This window comes from Rutidosis leptorrhynchoides, chromosome 3 (assembly GCF_046630445.1).
Source record: "Rutidosis leptorrhynchoides isolate AG116_Rl617_1_P2 chromosome 3, CSIRO_AGI_Rlap_v1, whole genome shotgun sequence".
Taxonomy (NCBI): domain Eukaryota; kingdom Viridiplantae; phylum Streptophyta; class Magnoliopsida; order Asterales; family Asteraceae; genus Rutidosis; species Rutidosis leptorrhynchoides.
Window position 1 is genome coordinate 647,358,749 of NC_092335.1, and position 19,209 is coordinate 647,377,957.

General features: G+C 33.2%; 1 pseudogene; it reads right to left on the reverse strand.

Moving 5' to 3' along the window:
• Positions 1–238: 238 nt before the first annotated feature.
• On the reverse strand, positions 239–2,894 carry LOC139902448 (peptidyl-prolyl cis-trans isomerase FKBP62-like; annotated as a pseudogene).
• Between the last annotated feature and the right edge of the window lie 16,315 nt (positions 2,895–19,209).

A 19,209-nucleotide genomic window follows, 5' to 3' on the forward strand; every position in this document is an offset into this window, starting at 1 on the left:
AAGTGTTATAATCTAGTGAGTGGTCCAAATACTTTGTTAGTATTTTTCGGAGCCTAGATTAGAATGATACATTGTAACCTCGGGTTTGCCATATTTGCTAGTAAAATCCATCTCTGCTTCCGCCCATGGACTAGGCCTCACGCCGAACCACGTAAAATTTTGTGCCTTTATTTATTGCTTAATTGTTCTATTAATTTCTCGGGTCTTAAAATTGCGCTAAATCACAACAATTGTTTTATTAAGCCTTGCTGTCTATGCTCATTGGTTCAGCCTCCTTTGTAGCTGCTTTCTGCATACATCAACCAAACCTCAACATTACAAACCATAAAAAATATTTAATTTGATCATTAATATTAATATACTACTACGTATCTATTAGGCAAAACACTGTAGCACTATTCACCAATAGTAACTAGGGGTATTTTTGTCATTTTACCTTTTTTGTCTCCGACGATAAAAGAAGCAACTTTCGTAAAAGAACCAACCCTTCAATGTTACCAAAAGATGTCGAAAAAAATTCTTTTTTACAAAAAAACCAACTAATTTTTTTTTCTTTTCTTCATCAACGATAAAAGAAGCAATTTTCATAAAAGGAACAACCCTTCAATGCTACCAAAAGATGTCGAAAAACATTCTTTTTTACAAAATAGATCAACTAACTTTCTAAAAAAAACGAACGCTAAAAGAAGCAACTTTCACAAAAGGAACAACCCTTCAATAAAATTTAGCATCCTTCTTATTGTATTCTTTTATCTTCTCCTTCAGTACTTTGTACTCCAGTTTCACATCTCTGGTTTCAACAAGAAAAACATATTATATTAATCAGTAAGATATTTCAACTAAAACATTCAACATTAACCATAATTGTAGAAAAATGTGTACTTATTGTTTGGGTCAATCTCAAGGGCCTTCTTGATATCAATCTCTGCAAGATCTAGATCAGCTACATTTATGTAAGCTTGAGCCCTCCTGTAAAGGGCCTTCACATTTGTACTCTCAAGTTCCAACACCTGTGCAAATCACAGTTTCCACTAGTTACAGATTCAAATCAATATTCACATATTTTACATATGATGTTTATTTTAGTTTTTCTAACCTTGGTACAAAGCTTTTGAGCCTGCTTGTAATCCTTGAGTTTCAACTGACAGGCAGCATTATTAAGATTGCAACTAATCTTCAACGCTTTAGCTTGTTTCTTCTCCTCCTCTTCAAAATTAGTATCATACTCAATGTACTTAGCAGCCTGAAATTACAAAACAAGATTTAGCCATGGACTAGCTTCCCATTAGTCAATAAAACATCTGCACAGGTTATGTATAATCATCATACCTTCTCATATCGCTTAACAGCTTTTGAATATTTACCAGCTTTAAAAAAAGCATTTCCTTCTTCCTTCTTTTTGCCAGCAGCTTCAATCTTTTCTTGGGTCGTTGTCATGTCCCAAGATTCTTTATCCTGAAAAAAGCAAATTGAACACTTCAGATTAGAAATGGGTTTTTTCAACCCATTTTGTTATAAATGGGTTGAATATGAATATCAATCTAAAGGTTTAAAAGGGCCAACATAAAGAGTAGCAAGATGAAAACTTTTTTAATCTTTAACCTGCTAGACCAACAAATTTTGACATATCTTGTTTAAATTAATCAAAACAAGTAATATCAAATACCTACCTTAACTAAAGAGACAAGCTCTATTTCATATGTGACAGTTGCATTAGGTGGAACTATGGCTAGTTCTTGTTGGGAACCGGCTGAACCGAATGCATACTCAGGTGCGATAGATAGTAAAGCTACTTCCCCTTTCTTCATTGTCATCACAGCTCGATCTAGCCCATCAATCACTTGCTCTGTTCATGTGAAAACCAAATTGTTAGCCAACTTAAACAAGTAGTAGCACAAAACAATAAATAGAACAAAAGAACAAACAGCTTTTTATGTTGTATACCTTCATCTGTCTTGAACTCCAATGGCTCAGCATCATCATGCCCTTTCTTGATGAATATTGTACCATCTTCTAGCTTACCGATCAATTTAACTGTCAATAACAAGAACAGGAAGCACATTTAAACACCATATGATAAACAAACAGTCATAAGATAAATATGATAACAGGAAAACAAGGCTACTAACCTGTAACAACAGCTCCTTCATTCGGGCGCTCATATCCCTCCCCTTCTTTCAAAATTTTCTTAATAACTTTCTTGTCGTTTGTCACATTTGTGACGGTCTTCCAAGATAAAAGCTCGAGTGTGATTTGGAGTGTAGCATTTGCTGGGACTGCACCTTCATCACCAGAGGCAGATTTTCCCTTTTCTCCAAATACATCTACATAAAAGAATATAAAAGTAATCATATATTAGAGGATAAATAAGAAAACAAATTAAACCTCTAAAGTCACAACAGCACACTTACATTCTGGTTTGACAGTAAGAATGACCTTTTCCCCTTTCTTCATTGTTTTTCCCACCTTTGACAGAGCAGGGCAGAAGTGGCCTGATTAAAAACAACTACATCAACAACAATTGGAAGAAGAAAAAAAAAACATAACAGACAAAAAAAGAATGTGGACGTGTAAACTACCGTCTGGTACTGTGAACTCCACTCCATCTGATTTTGCAACTAGAGTCCCATCCTCAAGTCGAACCTCATAATTGACTAACATCACAAACAAATACACAAACCACCATGTTAAAATCATGAACAATAGGTAAAAAAAGTAGTTAAAGCTTGAAACTTGAACACAAACTAAGTACCTAAAACTTCATCAAGGTCTTTAGGGTTCTCCCACTTCTCTCCTTCCTTAACAATTTTCTTGAAAATACCACCATCTTTGCAAATGTCCTTGACACTAACCCAAGAAAGCAATTCAACGTCAAACTGAAGAGTAGCATTCGTTTAAAGATGCACAACGATCTTTTATGGATTTTTTATTTCGCTGGTGTTTAATATTTCGCTGAAGAGAATTATGAAATGAAAGGGTGAATAATGGTTTTATTTATCTCCTTCATGTACAGACAATTAGAAATCAGTAAATCAAAGGCATACCCCTAATTGCTCCTATTTAATGCAAAATTATATATTATACATGTATTCAATTAGAAAACACAAAAAGACAAAAAAAAAAATACACTATTCATTTGAAACTTTTTTGCAATTTTGTCACCTTAACCCCCGATCTTTACATTATGTTAAATTTCACTCCCTTTTGATTTACTTTTTAATTTTGCCCAACCCTCTAATTTTAAGGGATATATATTAAACACTGTAAAATAATAACATGAAGACATAAGTGGCTGGGTGGCCTTTATTGTTTCTAGATGGGTACAGGTTCGATTCTTGCAGGGGGTGGTTTTTTTTTTGTTTTCCCCTTCCAGGCTAGCGATTTTGGGCCCAGCGAAGCGGGCCGACCCGAATACTTGTTTACATCTCTACAATTTACAAAGCGTGTAGGGTACTGCTGACTTGTCACTCTGCTAATGACTCTGATAATTACTGGCCACGTGTTAATTCTTCAATTAATCATGATTATTTCAGTTAATTACAATAAAATTACACGTGTCTGTCTAAAATCCGTCATTAACAGCAGTTTTCACAAAATACGCAGAACAAACCAACCCTTTTCCTCTCTCCTCAAAATTGAAAAAACGCCATCCTTCAAATCGGCGACCATGGCTTCATGCTGCCTGAATAGATGACGCCGGTACCCCTATTTAATCCGTTAGGATTTTATCTACATAACGGTATAAATTTTATACAATATATCCTGATTAATAGAACTCGCTGGACGCTTCGCCGGACGCTTCTCCGGTCAGTTCATCCTTGAAATCCTCAATTAGGGTTCTAAATTAGGGTCCAAATAATGATCGATCCTTGATTATAAAGGTAATTGATTAGTATTCTTTCATCTATTCTTTCAATTGACTGAAATAGGAAATAAGGAATTTATATGTAGACAAGCTGTTTGGTGAAATGTCCCAATGAGATATTTTTTCAAATATGGCATATGTAGTTCGGTCTAATGCTGGAACTGTTAATTTAGTATTGTAGTTGGGAGTACAGCTGCACAAAAGAGAAAGCAAAATTCAGTTTCAGTTGGTAAAGAAAGAAGAGAAGCATTGTTTCGAACCAAATACTTATGGATGCGCAAGATACCAGCTTGCCATTATGGATGTGCAAAATCACTATAAACAATAACTTAAATTTTTGGTAACCATAGGGTAATTTTGTATATGTTTTAAATAAATTTTAGTATTAGGAATGCATAATTTCTCAAATTCATTCAGCCCCCATAGTTTTCAAAAAGCTTACAACTTTAATCATCCCCTGTAATTTCTTATTGAATATAATATCTTTTTTTAAAAAAAAAATCAACCAAATATGCATTTGTCAAGAGACCAATTTTTATGTCCAAATCTTCTTTTTTATTTGCTATAGAGACGTTGATGGGCTGCTACTCGATAACAGTTAGTTATCTCTGCTTTTATTAAACTATGTTATCTCCATGTTATATGCTTCTAAAAAAATTTATATTCATAGTGTGAACTGTTATTTGATATAATGTATTCATGTTATACACCCATTAAAAGCATTTTTATATATTTTATTCTTATATCTCAATCTGCTCACGTAAATGAAAGTTGGAAACATGGGCGGGTTGGGTAAAATGTGTCATAATGGGTTTGGGTTTAAAGTTGAAATTCACTATTTTAGAGTGGGTCGAACAGGGCTTATTCCATGGTTAACTAAAATGATTGATGGCTTTTTCCAACCCCTGATAGAGATAAAGAGGTGATCGGGTCTGTCTAATACAAAATTTTGATGTTTTTGTGATTTTAGGGTAGCTGAACTATAGGCCTTCTTGGTGATCGGGTCATGTCTTATATATTTTGGTCGTTCAGTAAGTTATTATGTGACCATTTGTTAGTTATCTTTGTGTTAGCCTTCCTTTTAGTATATATATATATATATATATATATATATATATATATATATATATATATATATATATATCATTACTCTTTTCCTTTTAGTATTATCGAAATTTCGGAGTACACTTATTGGTCGATTGTAACATATGCAATATCGAATCAAAATGATGGCAAGTCATTTGGGTTATGAAAGAAACAGGACCTCATCAGGTGCTTCTTCTTCTTCTTCTTCTTCTTCTTTTTCTTCTTTTTTATTGTTTTTTTTCACCTTTTTGTATTGAAGGCATCGTTATTATTGAGAATACATTAGGGACCTAAAATTTGGTTTATATGATAAACGGACCCAAAATTTTGTAGGTCATTATTCGAAACATTTTTGTTTATTTTCCTATATTTATTTACTAAAATTTTAACGTCGGATTTTGATTCTTGAACCAACAACAAACCATTATACTACTGACAATTGCTTTACCTTTGATGCTACCTAATTGAGTTCAAACACTTGGACAACTACTACCTAAAGATATTCATAGGACTTCTTCGATCCATTTGAAGTTGTGAACAAAAAAGGGTGATATAAGCATTCCGTTTTTACTGACAGGTGGTATCACTTAATCTGGACCTATACTCTGTGAGTATTAGCCTCATCAACTGATGCCTGGCTTTGTTGTTTGAAAAAAGGACGGTCATGAACAACAGCATTTCCTCATTTCGACCGGACAGGGTATGTTCTTTCTAATATAGCCTTTTATCTTATTTAATATTGACAATTAGATATCGTTCTTAGAACATATTTGAATTAGGAACTTATTGTTTGTTACTATTTCAGGCGGAGTTAAGGGATTATATGTATAGATTATAGTTGCATTTATATTGAAAAGTTCAATAGCTTGAGATAGATATGTATGTTATTTGATGACATTAAATGTGTTTTTATTTATCTTTTGGTTACTATGACTGATATTTTGGATTATCACTATGGTACATTATTATATATTAGCTTTATACTTGCTTTCTATAAATAACAATAGTCTCCATTTTGTTACTTTTATTTTAAATTTATATTAGTGTTGAATTTTTGGATGCTTCTACTGCATTGCTTTCTGGTCGGATAGCTGATGGATTCACAACCATTTTTGCTGCTGAACCGGTAGGTATTTTAGAAATGTGACCATTTTTGAATTTTTCATATTTTGTAAGCATTAGAGTTTTGCATTTATGTCATTGTAATATGATTTACATAATTACATGTGCTTTTCAAAAGACCGCTTAAGTAATAAAATACGTATCATCATCTGTAAATGAATAAGTCTATTAACATCATTACATGTGTTTGATTTTCAGTAACGGTATCAAGGATTGGATTGTGGTAGGAAAGGAATCAAGTCCAAGCACAAAGGCAACCACTTATAACCTCGCATTTGATCATCAGTGAAAAGGTACAATTGATTTTCTTTTTTCTTTTTTTTTTGTGACCAACTTCTTTCATCTTTAATTTCTTAGATATATAGAGGTGGGAGAATATGTGGGTTGGTAACAAGTTAAGATGGGTGCTTATGAGCATGTTGAAATGGGTGGGTCAGCTTGGGTTTACCTGAAATGGTTTTTGTTTTACCGTTTCTGAATAATTGGTGAGAAAAAACATATACGAGTATATAATTAGAATAACAAAAAGATCTAAATAAAGTGATTTAAGAGAGGTCATATACGACTTTCCTTGAAGCAACAAGTTAAACATTTGATCAGTTGAATTTTATCCGACTTTCCTTGAAGCAAGAAGTAATTTACTGTTGAACTTCCTAAACACTCATGTGTAAAGAACGAGTGGCTAAAGGTTTGATTCATATGTGATGCTCTGTAAAACTGCTATACAAGTGACATATTGTACAACAACAACAAGTATTGTATTGAATTTTATGTGGGTCGTATGTGATTTCTTTTCTGTTGGGATTAAATATGTCATGGACTGCCATTACAGCTGCACTGGCTCTCTGTTCTTGATTACAATGATACCCGACATTGCTTAGAGAAGGTACACCATTCAAACCAGTAGAACTATCAAGATAAAAGGATTGGGTAATTGTCAAATTGGTCATTTTAATACATGTCAATGGAGGTTGACATGGTAATAGTTTAGTCCATTTTTTTAGTTTAATAATTATTGTCATTGTCATATATAACAAATATTATCTAAATTTATGTAGGTGTTTATTTTATGAAGCACTACTTACAAGTTCAACCCACCTATTAATTTAAGAGATGTTGTGAATCACGGTAATAATCTTACTAAGATAAATGTCATGAGCATCATTATGCTAGCTTTGAATTTAGCACCATCAGTGACTCATCTTTTCATATACAATGTATATAAAAAATATACGTGTATTGTTGCGTTCTTATATGGTAATGGTATACCCTGTATACCGTTGTAGTGAATTCCTATTCTTATCGTATATAAGTTTATATTTGGACAGAAATTCAGCAAGAGAGCAAGATTGTTGAGAACAGTGAAACTCAATATTAAGATTAGTGGTGTTGAAGATGTTAAGACGGGTGGATTGGAAGACTTGAAGACCCGTAGACTTGGTAATTAAAGCCCCGAAGACTATGAGACGTCAAGGTTAAAGGTATTATGTTAATCTAATCTACCTATATAACATAAGATGTACAATTTAAATTTAAAGTCCTATTAAAACAAGTACCATTTATTTTACTATTGATTGGTATTCGGAATTACGTGGAATACTTAAGTTGAGATAAACCTTTTCTTTTTTTGAAACTGTCGTCCAAACACACGGGGTCTATACATTTGTAACTGCATTTTAACATTTATGTACTTAAGTTGGAATTATGTGAAAGGTCCTACATTTTCACCTATATCTACTACAGTTTCTTGCTTACTACAGTTATGGATCAACTTAGCATGTACATGGTTAAAGAGTCAGAAGTTAATTGGATAGATGTGTCTGTTTCTTATTTCTAACGGGTCAAAAATATAAAATGGAAATAATGGTTGTAAAGAAATAGAAGTCAAATGAGTCAAACAAACTCAGTAAGTCTCCCAGAGCCCCCCAGATTTACATTATAAAGTCATATAATCTCCTTATATTATTTAAACAAAATTACACTACAATGAGAAACTTAATAGTTTTCATGAGCACATTATGCACGCCATTTTTAAAAAAAAATTGACACGTCTTCTGCTTAGAATCAACCCGACCCAATTTTTAATAAATGTCTGTTTTGACCCGTTATCAAACTCGACTAACTATTCCATTTGTCATAAAAAATGAAAACTAATAATGTTATTCCGTAAACGCAGACCAGAAAGCTTGGATGGACCTGGCGTTTCAATATCATCTCCATCACTACCACTAAACGCTGACAAGGAAGCATGGATTGACCTGATTTGTTGTAGACTCCAAACAATTATTTACTTTGCAGCTGGAAATTGATACTAAAGGCTTCAAATCGTTTGGAGCCTTTAAGACAAAAGATCCAAGTTTTGTCCAATTAGGATATATTTGGTTTTGCTCTCATGGAGGTACTTTCATGTTAGTTTCTTGCTAATGTTATTCATGTATATAGTGATGTGATTAATTGGAGCCATTATCAATTTGGCTGAATAAATGAATACTTTTCAACAAGTTAAATATCTCATTCATTTTCAATGTTTTACATTTTACAGTTGCTCATACTATAACTCCTAACCCCTTATTATATGTACTAAAAGTGAGATTTGAGGTACCATAACTCCCATAATTATTACTGATTGTCTTGCTGGATGGACCTTAGACCGGAATGAATAAACATGTGATCTAGGATTAAGGATTAACAAATATTGTATTTACTAAGGTTTTTTTAAATTGGTATTGGTACTTGCGTTGATTAAATTATCCACATTGTTTTATTAGATAATCACGACTTACGTTTTTGCACGATTTTTTACCAACTTGTGCAACGGACGGTGTTTTTCTCATGTATTTTCTCAAAAATACAGATGCTTATGGTCGCTTCTTGCAGGGCTTAATTTTGTTACTTCTTACTCTTTTTATTGGTTCTACTTTGTAGGTATGACTGTAACACATGTTTTTGCCGGTTTACAAATAACATTTATGTAGTGGCTCTATTATTTTTATTACATTTCTTAGTTCGCCCAAATTGCCACCCTTAGGATTTTTTTTTAACAACGAAAGTAAATATTCATTTACGAGTTATATAGCATTATTATAGTTCTATTACTTCTGTATATTCTATTACACACATTCCATTTAAATATTTTAAGACTTCATATTTATTTAAATGGGTCACATGGTTCGATGGGAATGATCAAATGTGTCAGAGGCTAATCACATCATTTGTTTTTCATGGATATCAACGTACAATTTGGTGTTCTAATAAAAATGGCATACTTGTGATACTCTCTTTATCATACCGTTAATTGAAATATCGTATATGTTTTCAGATTGTTTGATTAAGAGTCGCCGTGCAACGCACAGGCTCTTAAAAGCTAGTAAAATACAATTTGGATTATTACCTTGATCATAGGCAAGTGACACCTGCAGAACCAATAAGTTTTAATTTGTTTACTTTCCATGCGGGCCGACCCGAATACTTGTTTACATAAAATACAATTTGGATTATTACCTTGATCATAGGCAAGTGACACCTGCAGAACCAATAAGTTTTAATTTGTTTACTTTCCATTTGGCGCTGTGAGATGATTAAACATATATAGATTTGAATACACGGATCCTTCAATTCTTACGAAATGTACGGAGTAATACTTTACAACTTCACTTCAATTTAAAGTTTGCAAGCTTACTCAATCAACTCATCAACGTCTTAAATGATTGTTAGTAAGAAATATCATAACTCAACCCTAAAGAAACATATTCTAGCTCGTGCATTTCATCGAACACCTGCAAGATCCTCTACAAGACAAATGAATTTATATGTCAGGTTTGGGAAAAAAATTTTGCAAGCTTTAAAATGGGCCTGTACATACCTTATTTGGAAGAACCGAAATAATTTGGTATTTAGCGGGAAGAGTTGGAACACTCCGATGGCTCTAAGCGAGATTTAAATTAAGTCGTTCGAGTGAATTTCTTCAAGAATCAAAGGAAAAGATCTCGATTGCCTCACATGGTTATCTAGTCCGAACGCGCTACTCAACATGGTGTGATCGTGTTTTTTCCTCTTCATTTTTGTGTTTGTATATATTTGGGCTGCTTTCTTTGAAACCTTTGTCTATGCTATTTCCTTTCGTGTTGTTGTAATGTGGTTGATCCCTTCGTGGATCACCCTTGATACTCTCTTGCATGTTTTTTCGTGAGTTTAATACAAATCTTACTTGCTTTAAAAAAAATGAATTTATATGTATAGTACTTGCCAGACAATCGTAAAAAGAAAGGTTTGTTTGTCAGACAATCATGTAACCGTACTAAGATGAGTTGGCAATACTGAGCCCATGGTGCACGCTCTGGTACGAGCCTATAAAACAAATCCTGTTCAAGTAAGGTCGTGCTAGTTTGTCTCTCCAATCTTATTAAATACTCAGTTTTATATTAGCTAACAAGCGAGGTGGGAACAAACATACTCATGGGTTTATTGGATTTTTTTGTAACTTCTGAAATTAATACACTAAAGTATGAGGTATGTTATTGACTTAGAACTGTTAAAAATTAATAACTTGTATTTTGTCATAAGCTAGGGGAATGTATTACTCCGCATCTGTTAGAAAGGTGAATAGTGACTTCTAACTTTTAATATCAAATCTTTATAACCTAATTAGAATTATAAATAGAGCATACTATCAAGCCTAAACCATGGTCAAAGAGCCAAGTGAAAAAAGCCCAACATGAGGATGAAACTAGAATTCATTGTCCAAATAAATGCAATTGGAGAATCTAATAAGATCCACCTGCATAGCTGGCTATTTCCAGGGTGGCACTCAGATTATATTATGAAAAGCAATGTTGCATATTGTCTTCTAATAGAGGAAGGAGAGCCAGTAACTCTTCGCGAGTCACTGAATCATTCAGATGCATCTCAGTGGATGGCGGCAGAAATTGAAGCTCTTCATAAAAATAAAACATGGGAACTTGTGCCATTATCGGAAGGTAGAAAACCTACTGGAAATAAATGGGTGTATAAGATCAAGCGAAATGACGATGATCAAGTGGAGAGATATCGTGCAAGACTGGTGGTTAAGGATATGCTCAGAAAGAATGAATAGACTTTAATGAAATCTTCGCCCCTGTGGTTCGACTTACATCAATTCGAGTAGTTCTAACGATGTGTGCTACATTTGATTTACGTCTAGAGCAGCTAGATGTGAAAACTGCATTTCATTATGGGAACCTTGAAGAAGAAATTACATGCTTCAACCAGAAGGCGCCGAGATGTTGGTACAAGAGATTTGATTCTTTCATAATGAGCCTTGAATACAGCAGAATTCATTCAGACCCTTGTGCATATTTCAAAAGGTCTCGGGACAATGATTTTGTCATTTTGCTGTTATATGTAGATGACATGTTGGTTACAGGCCCTAACAAAGATCGTATCAAAAAGTTGAAGGCTCAGTTGGCTAGGGAATTTGAAATGAAAGACTTGGGTGCTGCAAACAAGATTCTAGGGATGCAAATTCACTGAGACGGAGATAATAGGAAGATTTTGCTTTCTCAAAAGAATAACGTGAGAAAAATCTTGAGACGGAGGGAATATTTTATACTCACGTATGTGACATAACCGGATATCCTGTGATCGTTTCCGACCTTTTTGTAACGACCCGACTTTTTCGACTTGCTTTCGTGCTTGTTACTTTCTGCGAAACTGCGTATTTGTGGGTACTGAGGTATATTATATTCTGGGATCTTATTTCATGATTAATTACCTTCGTTTATACCATACAACGTGCCATTAAGTACTTAGTTACTTAACTTGATCCCCGAATGCTTTTACGACCGTTAGTGTCACTTGACGTTGAGAACGAGCTATATGTTTTGGTACACGTTTAACTTTGGTCGTAATTGGAATATTACCACTACGAAATACTAATTGTTATTTTCTAATAACAATTACTTGGGCTTTTGGTTGCTTAATTACGCTTAGTAATTTACTTATGCTCACTAGTTAGTCTTGTTGGACTTTCTACCTTGTTGGACTCAAGTCCACCCTACTCTAGCTAATGGACTATTTAATTAGCCCAATTTTAATAAGTTTATGACCCATATAAATGTAAGACATATGCCCATTTATTAGAGGGAACATACCAGCATTTTTGTTAACCATAATCACAATTGTTGCATGTGATCCCAACATTAGCACCAACTTTAGACAACTATTAACCAAAAAGTAAAAGTTTGTCCCTCTTGTCCCCCCTAAACCCCACGGCCACCACCACCATACCACCCCATCACCTCCTATAAATACCATGCTAATTCCTCACATTTCACACTTGATTTCATTCACAAATTACACACACTTACTCTCTTATTCTCTCTCTAGTCTTTCTCACTCTAAAAAGTGTAAGTTTTAAATTTTCTTTCTCTTCTTCTTCCCTTCATATCCACGACGTCATCATCATCATTTAAAGGATCTAGCTTTTTAGCTTTTGATCTTGTTATATCTTGTAGATTCAAACTTGGGTTTGAATCCTTCAAGAACATGAAAGATTCAAGCTTACTAGCTTTGAATCTTCATTTACTTGTTAGATCTAGCTTATGATTTCTTTATTTTGTTATAAAGATCAAAACTTGTGTTTATGATCTTCATGTAACTTGAAGATCTAGTCTTTTGCTTTAAGGATCTTCAAGAACACTAAAGATCCAAGCTTTTTAGCTTAGGGTTTCATTATTTTGTTAAAGATCTTAGCTTTTTAGCTTATGGTCTCATTACTTTCATTAGATCTTAGCTTTCTAGCTTATGGTCTCATTAATCTTGTAAAGATCCAAGCTTTATAGCTTAGGGTTTTCTTAATACTTGAGATCTAAGTTATTATTGTAGATCTCACTTACTTGGAACCTTTTTGTGTTTGTTGTGATGATAAAGATCAAGTCTTCATCATCACATATTATGGAGATGCATAAACTTGTGTAAAAATAACAAAGTTTGAAGCTTTATTGGATTTATGCAATAAAGAGGCAACATTGATGTTCAAAACTTGTAGAATGATAGATTTTACTCTTAGTTGTGTGTTGATGGTTGAAATTTGGTCAAAATGATGCTAAAACATCAAAGAATTGTACACTTGAAGCTTACACGCATTAAGGATGAGAACCGTGATGAACATCAAGCACCAAGAAACCCACCGGAGCACTTGTTTGCTATTTTTTGGGGTCTGATCAGACTCCTGAACTTCTGGAAAATTGATTTTCAGATATTTCGTTTCGAGTAGATGACTTTTTGTTTAGGCCTCTCTTAAATCCGATATACGATTTAGGATTTATAGCCTTCCGAAAGTCACTACGCCTTTGTAACGACGTGCTGAAATTTCTGACCTACTCATACTTAAACCGTCGCCACGGTCAAACGAAGAAGAGTTAGGTTCTGAAATTTGACAGCGGTTAGGGGACTCACATACGGAGCCTTGGCCACTGACTACATATCTTTTCGTTTTGTATAGAGGTCGTAGCAGCTGTCCGAAGTCAGCCTTTTGTTTCAATCTCTATTCTTGTTGAAAACTTACTTTATCTTTTACGAATGATGATGACGATGATGATGTTTAGGACTTTACTTACGTACTTTTAAACCTTTTGGGACAATATACTGACTTAGTGACCTTTGACTTAGGTTGACGACCTTTCGGACCGACTTACTACCTGCATACTTTTCATATCGACTTTTACTGCTTATTCACTGTGAGTTATAGCTTCCCTTTTTACTTTACTATTTTTGGGACTGAGAATAATGCGCTTTTTATGTTTTACATACTAGACATGAGTACTTAAACTTTACATATGTGTGGGTGATATAACGGTACAAAGATTCCCCTTAGCACGGTAACGTTTAATCATTGGTTTTTGAACCGGCGAACGCGAATATTAGATATGGATCCATAGGGTTTGACATCCCCACTCGGGCTAGTCGCGCTAGCATTTAACAGGTGTTTAATACTTTGAGGACATACGCACTCGCCAAGTGTACTTTTAGGGGGTATTACTATTACGTTAAGTTAGTTACCGGGTGCCCACGGATAAGCATATACTTTTCATACTATTTTGGAATACGAAATCTCGTAGTCTACATTACATTGCTGAATACAAACTATAGCTCACCAACATTCGTGTTGACTTTTAAGCATGTATTTCTCAGGTGCTTAGACGTTGTTGCTTCCGCTGTTAGACTTGCTGTCTTGGTGTTATAGACTTGCTGTTACAGACTCGCTGTGTTAGACTTCCGCTGCATTACTTAGAGATGTCTCAATCATGGAACTTTTATCTTGCATTCACAACTTATGTTATTTGAATAATGGCTTGTAATGACCTTTGTGTCACGTTATCTTTTGTAAAACGTTACCCTTTTGAATGCAAAACTTGTTTTAAAACAGCATGTAGTATTGTACCGTGTAATGGACCTGTTGTTGATGATTCGTACATGATGGTTTTGTACGGGGCGTCACATTTGGTATCAGAGCATCGGTTGTAGGGAATTAGGTTGCATTAGTGAGTCTTGACTGAGCCGAGTAGGAATTCGCTAATAGGACTAATCTACAACTTGTTCATTTACTTGTTACTGCTTACTACTACTGCATGCTACTGCTTACCTTTACTACTATGTGAACTTGATGTGTGCTGCTACTTTCTCGCTACTTCATGCTATTATCTGCCTTTGATTGCATCTAACTGTGGACAACTAGTTGTAGGTTACTAACGAGGACAGCTGACTTAATAAACTCAAATCATCAGCGTAATAAAAAATGTTGTAAATATATTTTGAACATAATTTGATATATATGTACATATTTGTTATAGGTTCATGAATCGACCAGTGGCCAAGTCTTACTTCCCGATGAAGTAAAAAACTTGTGAAAGTGAGTTATAGTCCCACTTTTAAAATCTAATATTTTTGGGATGAGAATACATGCAGCTTTATAAATGTTTTACAAAATAGACACAAGTACATGAAACTTGTAGAGACCCGTCCTAATCCATCCGGACGAAGTCCATATCGATTATAAACGATTCACAACAATTGATTACATCGCGAGGTACTTGACCTCTATATGATACATTTTACAAACATTGCATTCATTTTTGAAAAAACAATTTTTCATTACATCGAAAGTTGACGGCATGCATACCGTTTCATAATATATCTAACTATAATTGACTTAATAATAATCTTGATGAACTCAACGACTCGAATGCAACGTCTTTTGAAATATGTCATAAATGACTCCAAGTAATATCTCTAAGATGAGCAAATGCACAGCGGAAGATTTCTTTCATACCTGAGAATAAACATGCTTTAAAGTGTTAACCAAAAGGTTGGTGAGTTCATTAGTTTAACATAAATAATCATTTCCATCATTTTAATAGACCACAAGATTTTCATTTATCATAAATAAACGTCCCATGCATAGAGACAAAAATATCATTCATATGAATTGAACACCTGGTAATCGACATTAACTAGATGCATATAAGAATATCCCCTATCATTCCGGGATCCTCCTTCGGACATGATATAAATTTTGAAGTACTAAAGCATCCGGTACTTTGGATGGGGTTTGTTAGGCCCAATAGATCTATCTTTAGGATTCGCGTCAATTAGGGTGTCTGTTCCCTAATTCTTAGATTACCAGACTTAATAAAAAGGGGCATATTCGACTTCGATAATTCAACCATAGAATGTAGTTTCAATTACTTGTGTCTATTTCGTAAAACAGTTATAAAAACAGCGCATGTATTCTCAGTCCCAAAAATAAATATTGCGAAAGCATTTAAAAAGGGAGTAATGAAACTCACGCATATAAATATTGTAAAACAGTTAATAAAGCATTTGCATGTATTCTCAGCCCAAAAACGTAAAGAGTAAAAAGGGCAAATGAAACTCACCTAATGTATTTTGTAGTAAAAATACATATGGCGTCATTTAACAAGTGTAGGGTTGACCTCAGATTCACGAACCTATATCATTCATATATTAACACGTATAATATTAATCAACTAAGTTTATAATGTATTAAGATTAATTTTTACATATATAATCATATTACTATCTATATTATATAATATATTTATATATTATGTATCACTTAATAAAAATAATATTTTGTTTAAAAATATAAAACTATGTAATATTAGTATAGATATGTGATAATCATATTTTAGATAAATAATATTTGTTGTTGTAATAATAATAATAATAATAATAATAATAATAATAATAATAATAATAATAATAATAATAATAATAATAATAATAATAACAATGGTCATAATACCTATATTTATAATAGCACTAATAATAACAATAATAATAATAATAACAATAATAATTGTAAGGGAGTAAAAAAAATAAAAATTTAATAACTACCTCAAGTGTAAGCTTCTCAAAAAAAAGTTTGTCAGAGACGGGGCTCGAACCCGAGACCTCTCGCTCACCTAACACATCCTTAAACCACTCCTCCATCTCCGATTTTTCTGAAATTATCCTAACCCTACTGTATATAACCCGATTTTCATCCCAAACAAAATTTGGCCCAACAACAGATTTCATAAGCCCAACATTTAATTAAAACTTGGCCTATTAATTAAGCCCATGAACAAATTTATCCAATCCAATATTGATTTAAGATTCAATAATTGATTTCGTAGATTAGTAACCGCGAATAGGAAACAACCCCACAGGTGGGGTCTTCGGTTCATACTCAAACATTATCATTATCATCTTGTTCACAGTTTTATTATCACTAGTATTATCATCATGCATCATAATCCTTTACCATCGACATCATCCATCATCTTATGATTATCATCGTGCATCATCACATCGTTCCCATAATTATCATAATTCATCGTCCTCGTTACATCATACAATCATATTCATCATCATACGACCCAATATAAAGTGGATCTCAATCCACTGTCACAAGGAAATAAACACGGCCCAAGATTCACAGCCCAACTATAATAACATAATAGCCCAATGCAATAACCCATTAAACTACATGATTCATCATCCATTTATTTTCAATTAATCTTGATGGAAAAAGTGTTGGTGGGGTTCGACTGGTAGCACGAAAACAACAAGCACAACATTTTCTTATTTACAACTCATCATCTTCCTTAACATATAAAATATATATACATAAAATATACCTCCATCTTTATCATCATCAATCGACTAGTTATTAACATCAACGCGTTAATAGGTACCAGCTGCTACAATTAATAGTCGAGCATATGGGTTTTCAATGATTGGGTTGCAAATCAGAGAAAAAAAATAATATTCACTGCAGCAGTAAAAATGGATGATTTGAGGTCCTCGTTCTTTAGGCTGGAAGTCGAGCAGAGGAAGAAAATGCAAAGAAAAAAATGAAGTAGCGGTTATGACGATGAAGGTGGTAGTGGTTTGTTGGGTTTTCGAGCTGTGAATTAAGAGAGAAAGAGAGAGAGAGAGAGAGAGAGAGAGAGAGAGAGAGAGAGAGAGAGAGAGAGAGTAAGGGAGGGTGGTGATGAGGTGACGAATGTATGGTGGTGCGATGAGTTGATGTGGTGGTGTTAGAACGGAAAGGTGATGGTTCAAGGTAGCAGGAGGTGGCGGTTTATGGTAGCTGCAGCAGCCGGAGATGATGGAGGTTGATGGCGGCATAAATGGTGATAAGATGGAAGGTTTACGCAGGAATGTAGTGAGGTGATGATATGTATGTCTAATATCTAACCCATTATATATGTCTCTTGTTTATGTAATTGTATATATATATATATATATATATATATATATATATATATATATATATATATATATATATATATATATATATATATATATATATATATATATTTTTTTTTTTTTTTGTATAATTGAAAAATATAGATAGTGGAGGTAATGAAACAAACACATCAACTTATAATTATTACTTCAATCACGGGTATATAACTAATCACGGGTATATAACTATGCTTATGATGACATCGTTAACAATTTGTTGATGAAAAAAAAATTAAACGTACAATTAAGACACTCATATGATATTCTATTTTGCACGGTGTGCTATATCGTGCTCCATTGTTAATTATTGGCGTATAAAAGTATTCAGAAAAATTCTAAATTTATACAGTAACTATCTTTATTTATTTCAGTCATTTTGGTATAATATTCGGTCATTAACTATTAAATAAAAATTACATTAATTATTCACTCCCAACCCTAAGTAAAATATAAAAAGTTTAAAATTCAACCAATAACTTCTAATTGTATTACTAATAAGCCTAAAATTTATAAAACTCATTTTCGAATCACCGTTTATTTTAAAATTACATAAGTTTGAATTTAACTTGCTTAATATCAATCGAAACATCAAACAAGTATTACAATCATTTAATATTTATTTTTAATATGCTTTATTTATATATATAGAGATATATTTTAAATAATAATTATTTTAATATCTTATTTTTATTTCATTAATTTTTAATAACAACATATAATACTTCAAATTATATTTCGAATTATTATTTATATATACATACACACATATCTATTTACAATTAATTGTTCGTGAATCGTCGGAACTGGTCGAAAGGGCAAATGCATTCATGTAACTGTTCCAAAGTTTTCGAGACTCAACATTACAGACTTTGCTTATCGTATCGAAATCAAATAAGATTCAAGTTTAAATTTGGTCGGAATTTCCCGGGTCACTACAGTACCTACCCGTTAAAGAAATTTCGTCCCGAAATTTGAGTGAGGTCGTCATGGCTAACTATAAAAATGTTTTCATGACGAATATGAGTTGATAAATAGAGTTTTATCATCATTGAGTAATATGGATAAAATAATTTGATTAATCGAAGAGTACGAGTGGAGCTATTCACAAAAGAATGAAATGAGAAACAAATATTTATTTTTTAACTTTTGATGTAGTCAAGTTTGAATTCCGGAATTCAAGGGATTAAATAAAAAATCTACGAAATCTAAAAGATTTGATTCTTCGGGATTTATGGAGATTAAGATCTCTTTAATTAAATGCGATCATCTGTCTCGATTGCTTTGTCTGGTATATCTCCTCTATATAAATGAACTTCTTCCGTTCCATTAATTCTCACCATTTC